Source organism: Triticum urartu, chromosome 4A, assembly GCF_056163025.1.
Source record: "Triticum urartu cultivar PI428250 chromosome 4A, HENAU_Tu73, whole genome shotgun sequence".
Lineage (NCBI taxonomy): Eukaryota > Viridiplantae > Streptophyta > Magnoliopsida > Poales > Poaceae > Triticum > Triticum urartu.
Genome location: NC_141876.1, coordinates 371,026,890 through 371,035,563, shown reverse-complemented (window position 1 = coordinate 371,035,563; position 8,674 = coordinate 371,026,890).

Genomic DNA, 8,674 nt, shown 5'->3' with positions numbered 1-8,674 from the left:
AGTTCCTTAAAGTGCAGTGGTCGAATCATACTGAATATGAAGCCACTTGGGAGCACGAGGATCATCTCCGTGAAGAATACCCTGATCTTTTGCCTTCTACCTCTAAATTTCTAGGATGAGAATTTTATTTAGAAGAGGAGAGTTGTAACACCCCCATGTACTAAGATACATTAATCCATCTTGATTATGCTATGACACTTTGATTTGCACTGACATAGAAAGCTTAATCACTTGGGTTCAATTCTCATTTCAAATTCCACCTCTGAATTCAATTCAAAATCAATGTGAGATTTTAATTTCACAAGCATGGTGGGAAAATAGTTCACCATTTAGCAAATATTCCAAAAAAAATTATGGTTAAGGAAAACAACATCACTTGTTTGCTCATTTGGGGTCTAGCCATTAAAACAGTACTATTTAAGCATTTTTAATTGCTTTTCAATTTATGAAAAGTTCAAACTAATTTATTTAACTACCAAACTTTTTGTGTTTGTGCAGAAATAGTGCGTAGTGTATATGTGGCAAAGTTCCAAATTTAACAAAAGTCATTTGTTGCTAAAAAATAAATGCTCACCATAGTGGACGGCCCAGCCGGCCCCACCTCATCTTCCTCCCACTGCTCACCACACGCGATGGTCTGTGACCGTGGATGGCCACGTGCTGGTCATCCACCGCCCCCTGTCGACCTAAAAGGTTGCCCTGTGCCCCCCTCGCCAAACCCCAGCCACCAAATCCCCCTCTCACTCGCCCTCCTTCAGATTCAGACGAACCCAACACCATCATCCCCATGGCTCTGGAATAGCCACGGTCACTATCCCCCCATGCTCCGCCAGCATGTCCTAGAGGTGCGGCGAGCTCCGCTACATTGTTTGCACCCTCGGCATCGAGCACAAGGCCACTTCATCACCGCCACGCCCCCTTCTTCCTCCTCTACCCTGCTGGTCACCATTGTCAAATCCGGCTCCGATAAGCCCTCCCCGAACCCGCTGCCCTCCTCTATAGATTCACCGTGAGCCCATGATCCCCCTCGACCCCTTTCCACTCCGTTCCCGTCCCCGTAGCATTAGTTGCCGCCATTGCCATACCCACCACCGAGGTTGAGCTCATCAGCGTGGTCCTCATGGCTACCACCCGCTTCTGAGCCCACCATTGTGTTCGGCGCGCTCCCAGAAGCCCGTAGCCCCCTCCTTCTCGCCCTCTGGTGCCACCTATCGCCGTCACGTCGAGCCCGTGCTTCGGCCGCTGCCTTAGCTCACCATCGGCAGTTTGTGGCAGTCCCAGCCCTGGCCGGCAGCAGCACTCAACGCGGCATCGTCTCCCCATTCGAACGCGTCCAACCGTGTCAGTTTTGGTGGCCATAGCCAAATCTCGCGGCCTCCCATGCGTCGTCGTCGTGTTTGTGGTCCCCGACGGCTAAACACCGGTGCTGCTGATACGTCTCCAACGTATCTATATTTTTTTATTGTTCCATGCTATATTATATTCTGTTTTGTACATTATTGGGCTTTATTTTACACTTTTATATTATTTTTGGGACTAACCTATTAACCGAAGGCCCAGCCTAGAATTGTTGTTTTTTGCCTATTTTAGGGTTTCGCAGAAAAAGAATGTCAAACGGAGTCCAAACGGAATGAAACCTTCGGGAACGTGATTTTCGGAACGAACATGATCTAGAGGACTTGGACCCTACATCAAGACATCAACCAGGAGGCCACGAGGTAGGGGGCACGCCTACCCCCCCCCCCCTAGGCGCGCCCTCCACCCTCGTGGGCCCCTTGTTGCTCCACCGACGTACTCCTTCCTCCTATATATACCTACGTACCCCCAAACTACCAGATACGGAGCCAAAACCCTAATTCCACCGCCGTAACTTTCTGTATCCACGAGATCCCATCTTGCGGCCTGTTTTGGAGCTCCGCCGGAGAGGGCATCGATCACGGAGGGCTTCTACATCAACACCATAGCCTCTCCGATGAAGTGTAAGTAGTTTACCTCAGACCTACGGGTCCATAGTTATTAGCTAGATGGCTTCTTCTCTCTTTTTGGATCTCAATACAAAGTTCTCCCCCTCTCTTGTGGAGATCTATTCGATGTAATCTTCTTTTGCGGTTTGTTTGTTGAGATTGATGAATTGTGGGTTTATGATCAAGTTTATCTATGAACAATATTTGAATCTTCTCTGAATTATTTTATGTATGATTGGTTATCTTTGCAAGTCTCTTCGAATTATCAGTTTGGTTTGGCCTACTAGATTGATCTTTCTTGCAATGGGAGAAGTGCTTAGCCTTGGGTTCAATCTTGCGGCGTCCTTTCCCAGTGATAGTAGGGGCAGCAAGGCACATATTGTATTGTTGCCACCGAGGATAACAAGATGGGGTTTTCATCATATTGCATGAGTTTATCCCTCTACATCATGTCATCTTTCTTAAAGAGTTACTCTGTTCTCTTGAACTTAATACTGTAGATGCATCCTGGATAGCGGTCGATGTGTGGAGTAATAGTAGTAGATGCAGGCAGGAGTCGGTCTACTTGTCTCGGACGTGATGCCTATATACATGATCATACCTAGATATTCTCATAACTATGCTCAATTCTATCAATTGCTCAATAGTAATTTGTTTACCCACCGTGAATACTTATGCTCTTGAGAGAAGCCACTAGTGAAACCTATGGCCCCCCGGTCTATCTTCTATCATATTAATCTTCCAACACTTAGTTATTTTTATTGCCTTTTATTTTACTTTGCATCTTTATCATAAAAATACCAAAAACATTATCTTATCATATCTATTAGATCTCACTCTCATAAGTGACCGTGTAGGGATTGACAACCCCTTATTGCGTTGGTTGCGAGGATTTATTTGTTTGTGTAGGTGCGAGGGACTCGTGCGTGGCCTCCTACTGGATTGATACCTTGGTTCTCAAAAACTGAGGGAATTACTTACGCTACTTTGATGCATCACCCTTTCCTCTTCAAGGGAAAACCAACGCTAGTGCTCAAGAGGTAGCAAGAAGGATTTCTGGCGCCGTTGCCGGGGAGTCTACGCAAAAGTCAACATACCAAGTACCCATCACAAACCCTTATCTCCCGCATTACATTATTTGCTATTTGCCTCTCGTTTTCCCCTCCCCCACTTCACCCTTGCCATTTTATTCACCGTCTCTCTCCATCCTCCCTCTCTTTCTCTATTTGCCTCTCTTTGCCCGTTTCTTGTTTGCTTGTGTGTTGGATTGCTTGCTTGTCACGATGGCTCAGGATAATACCAAATTGTGTGACTTTACCAATACCAACAACAATGATTTTATTAGCACTCCGATTGCTCCTCTTACCGATGTTGAATCTTGCGAAATTAATGCTGCTTTGTTGAATCTTGTCATGAAAGATCCGTTTTCCGGCCTTCCTAGTGAAGATGCCGCTACCCATCTAAATAGCTTCGTTGATTTGTGTGATATGCAAAAGAAGAAAGATGTGGACAATGATATTGTTAAATTGAAGCTATTTCCTTTTTCGCTTAGAGATCTTGCTAAAGCTTAGTTTTCGTCTTTGCCTAAAATAGTATTGATTCGTTGAATAAGTGCAAAGATGCTTTTATCTCTAAGTATTTTCCTCCCGCTAAGTTCATCTCTCTTAGGAACGATACTATGAATTTTAAGCAACTTGATCATGAACATGTTGCATAAGCTTGGGAGAGGATGAAATTAATGATACGTAATTGCCCTACGCATGGTTTGGATTTGTGGATGATTATACAAAAAAATTATGCCGGATTGAATTTTGCTTCTAGAAATCTTTTAGATTCGGCCGCGGGAGGCACTTTTATGGAAATCACTTTAGGAGAAGCTACTAAACTCCTAGATAATATTATGATTAATTATTCTCAATGGCACACTGAAAGATCTACTAATAAAAAAGTTCATGCGATAGAAGAAATTAATGTTTTGAGTGGAAAGATGGATGAACTTATGAAATTATTTGCTAATAAAAATGTTTCTTCTGATCCTAATGATACGCCTTTGTCTACTTTGATTGAGAATAATAATGAATCTATGGATGTGAATTTTGTTGGTAGGAATAATTTTGGTAAAAAGCGTACAGAGGAAACTTTAATCCTAGGCCGTATCCTAGTATTTCCTCTAATAATTATGGTAATTCCTACAACAATTCTTATGGAAATTATAATAAGATGCCCTCTGATTTTGAATCTAATATTAAAGAATTTATTACTTCTCAAAAGAATTTCAATGCTTTGATTGAAGAAAATTTGCTTAAGATTGAAGAGTTGGCTAGGAATGTTGATAGAATTTCTCTTGATGTTGATTCTTTGAAACTTAGATCTATTCCACTTAAGCATGATATCAATGAGTCTCTCAAAGCCATGAGAATTTCCATTGATGAGTGCAAAGAAAGAACCGCTAGGATGCGTGCTAAGAAAGATTGTTTTATAAAAGCGTCTTCTTCTAGTTTCCATGATAATAAAGATGAAGATCTAAAAAGTTATTGATGTGTCCCCTATTAAATATTTGTTTTGCAATATGAATCTTGATAATGATGGGACTGAATATGATCCACCTTTACCTAGACGGCGTTCCAAGAATTCAGAGTCTTTAGATCTTGATGCTAAAATTGTTAAAAGTGGGATTGAAGAAGTCAAAACTTTAAATATTAATGAACCCACTATTTTGGATTTCAAGGAATTTAATTATGATAATTGCTCTTTGATAGATTGTATTTCCTTGTTGTAATATGTGCTAAATTCTCCTCATGCTTAAAGTCAAAATAAAGATTTCACTAAACATATCGTTGATGCTTTGATGCAATCTTATGAATAAAAACTTGAGTTGGAGGTTTCTATCCCTAGAAAACTTTATGATGAGTGTGAACCTACTACTAAAATTAAAATTAAAGATCATGAATGCTATGCTTTGTGTGATTTGGGTGCTAGTGTTACCACGATTGCAAAGACTTTGTGTGATTTGCTAGGTTTCCGTGATTTTGATGACTGCTCTTTAAACTTGCACCTTGGGGATTACACCATTAAGAAACCTATGGGAAGAATTAATGATGTTCTTGTTGTTGCAAATAGGAACTATGAGCCCATATATTTTATTGTTCTTGACATAGATTGCAATCCTTGATGTCCTATTATTCTTGGTAGACCTTTCCTTAGAACGATTGGTGCAATTATTGATATGAAGGAAGGAAATATTAGATTCCAATTTCCGTTAAGGAAAGGCATGGAACACTTTAATAGAAAAAAATAAAATTACCTTATGAATCTATTACGAGAGCCACCTATGGATTGCCTTCCAAAGATGGCAATACCTAGATATATTCTTGCTTTTATGCCTAGCTAGGGGCGTTAAACGATAGCGCTTGTTGGGAGGCAACCCAATTTTATTTTTATTCCTTGCTTTTTGTTCCTGTTTAGTAATAAATAATTTATCTAGACTCTGTTTTGGTTGTGTTTTTTGTGTTTAATTAGTGTTTGTGCCAAGTAGAACCGTTGGGAAGACTTGGGGAAAGTCTTTTTAATCTTGCTGTAAAAAACAGAAACTTTAGCGCTCGCGAGAATTGCTGACATTTTTATTTGGAAAGTGCTATTTAGTTAATTATTTTTTAATATGATTAATAGATAAATTCCTCAAGTCCAGAAATTTATTTTAGAATTTTTGGGGTTCCAGATCTTGTGTTAGCTACAGATTACTACAGACTGTTCTGTTTTTGACAGATTCTGTTTTTCGTGTGTTGTTTGCTTATATTAATGAATCTATGGCTATTAAAATAGTTTATAAACCATAGAGAAGTTGGAATAAAGTAGGTTTAACACCAATATAAATAAAGAAATGAGTTCATTAAAGTACCTTGAAGTGGTGTTTTTTTTCTTTCACTAACGGAGCTCATGAGATTTTCTACTTTAAGTTTTGTGTTGTGAAGTTTTCAAGTTTTGGGTAAAGATTTGATGGATTATGGAACAAGGAGTGGCAAGAGACTAAGCTTGGGGATGCCCATGGCACCCCCGAGATAACCTAAGGACACCTAAAAGCCAAAGCTTGGGGATGCCCCGGAAGGCATCCCCTCTTTCGTCTACTTCTATCGGTAACTTTACTTGGAGCTATATTTTTATTTACCACATGATATTTGTTTTGCTTGGAGCGTCTTGTATGATTTGAGTCTTTGCTTTTTAGTTTACCACAATCATCCTTGCTGAACACACCTTTTTGAGAGAGACGCTCATGATTCAGAAATTGTTAGAATACTCTATGTGCTTCACTTATATCTTTTGAGTTATATAGTTTTTGCTCTAGTGATTCACTTATATTTTTTAGAGCACGTTGGTAGATTTGTTTTATAGAAACCATTGTTCTCTCATGCTTCACTTAGATTGTTTTGAGATTCCTGCAAAACAGCATGGTAATTTGCTTTAATTATTTTAGGCATTCAAGATTAATAATAAAAATTTCTTATGAGTGTGTTGAATACTATGAGAAGTTTGAAACTTGATAATTGTTTTGAGATATGGAGATGGTGATATTAGAATCGTGCTAGTTGAGTAGTTGTGAATTTTCGAAATGCTTGTGTTGAAGTTTTTGATTCCCGTAGCATGCACGTATGGTGAACCGTTATGTTAAGAAGTTGGAGCATGATGTATTTATTGATTGTCTTCCTTATGAGTGGCGGTCGGGGACGAGCGATGGTCTTTTCCTACCAATCTATCCCCCGTAGGAGCATGCACGTAGTACTTTGCTTCGATGACTAATAGATTTTTGCAATAAGTATGTGAGTTCTTTATGACTAATGTTGAGTCCATGGATTATACGCACTCTCAGCCTTCCACCATTGCTAGCCTCTCTAAATACCGCGCACCTTTCGCCGGTATCATACACCGAACATATACCTTCCTCAAAACAGCCACCATACCTACCTATCATGGCATTTCCATAGCCATTCCGAGATATATTGCCATGCAACTTTCCACCGTTCCGTTTACTATGACACGTTCCATCCTTTTCATATTGCTTTGCATGATCATGTAGTTGACATTTTAGTTGTGGAAAAGCCACTGTTCATAATTCTTTCATATAAGTCACTCATGCATCATTTCTATCCCGGTACACCGCCGGAGGCATTCATATAGAGTCATATTTTGTTCTAGTATCGATTTGTAATCATTGAGTTGTAAATAAATAGAAGTGTGATGATCATCGTTGATAGAGTATTTTCCCAAATAAAAAAGGGAAGGCCAAATAAAAAAAAAGAAGGCCCAAAAAATATAAATAAAAAGGGGCAATACTACTATCCTTTTTCCACACTTGTGCTTCAAATTAGCACCATGATCTTCATAATAGAGAGTCTCCTATGTTATCACTTTTATATACTAGTGGGAATTTTTCATTATAGAACTTGGCTTGTATATTCCAACGATGGGCTTCCTCAAAATGCCCTAGGTCTTCGTGAGCAAGCAAGTTGGATGCACACCCACTTAGTTTCTTTTTTGAGCTTCCATATACTTATAGCTCTAAGTGCATCCATTGCATGGAAATCCCTACTCACTCACATTGATATCTATTGATGGGCATTTCCATAGCCCGTTGATATGCATAGTTGATGTGAGACTATATTCTCCCTTTTTGTCTTCTCCACAACCACCATTCTATTCCACCTATAGTGCTATGTCCATGGCTCACGCTCATGTATTGTGTGAAGATTGAAAAATTTTGTGAACATTAAAAGTATGAAATAATTACTTGGCTTGTCATCGTGGTTGTGCATGATTTGAATACTTTCTGTGGTGAAGATTGAGCATAGCCAGACTATATGATTTTGTAGGGATAACCTTCTTTGGCCATGTTATTTTGAAGAGACATAATTGCTTAGTTAGTATGCTTGAAGTATTATTATTTCTATGTCAATATTAAACTTTTGTCTTGAATCTTTTGGATCTGAATATTCATACCACAATTAAGAGAATTACAGTGAAATTATGCCAAGTAGCATTCCACATAACAAATTCTATTTTTATCATTTACCTACTCGAGGACGAGCGGGAATTAAGCTTGGGGATGCTTCATACGTCTCCAATGTATCTATAATTTTTTATTGTTCCATGCTATATTATATTCTGTTTTGGACATTATTGGGCTTTATTATACACTTTTATATTATTTTTGGGACTAACCTATTAATCGGAGGCCCAGCCCAGAATTGCAGTTTTTCGCCTATTTTAGGGTTTCGCAGAAAAAGAATATCAAACGGAGTCCAAACGGAATGAAACCTTCGGGAACGTGATTTTCGGAACGAACGTGATCCAGAGGACTTGGACCCTACGTCAAGACATCAACCAGGAGGCCACGAGGTAGGGGGCGCGCCTACCCCCCCTCCCCCCCAAGGCGCGCCCTCCACCCTCGTGGGCCCCCTGTTGCTCCACCAACGTACTCCTTCCTCCTATATATACCTATGTACCACCAAACTACCAGATACGGAGCCAAAACCCTAATTCCAGCGTCGTAACTTTCTGTATCCATGAGATCCCATCTTGGGGCCTATTCCGGAGCTCCGCCGGAGGGGGCATCGATCACGAAGGGCTTCTACATCAACACCATAGCCTCTCCGATGAAGTGTCAGTAGTTTACCTCAGACCTACGGGTCCATAGTTATTAGCTAGATGGCTTCTTC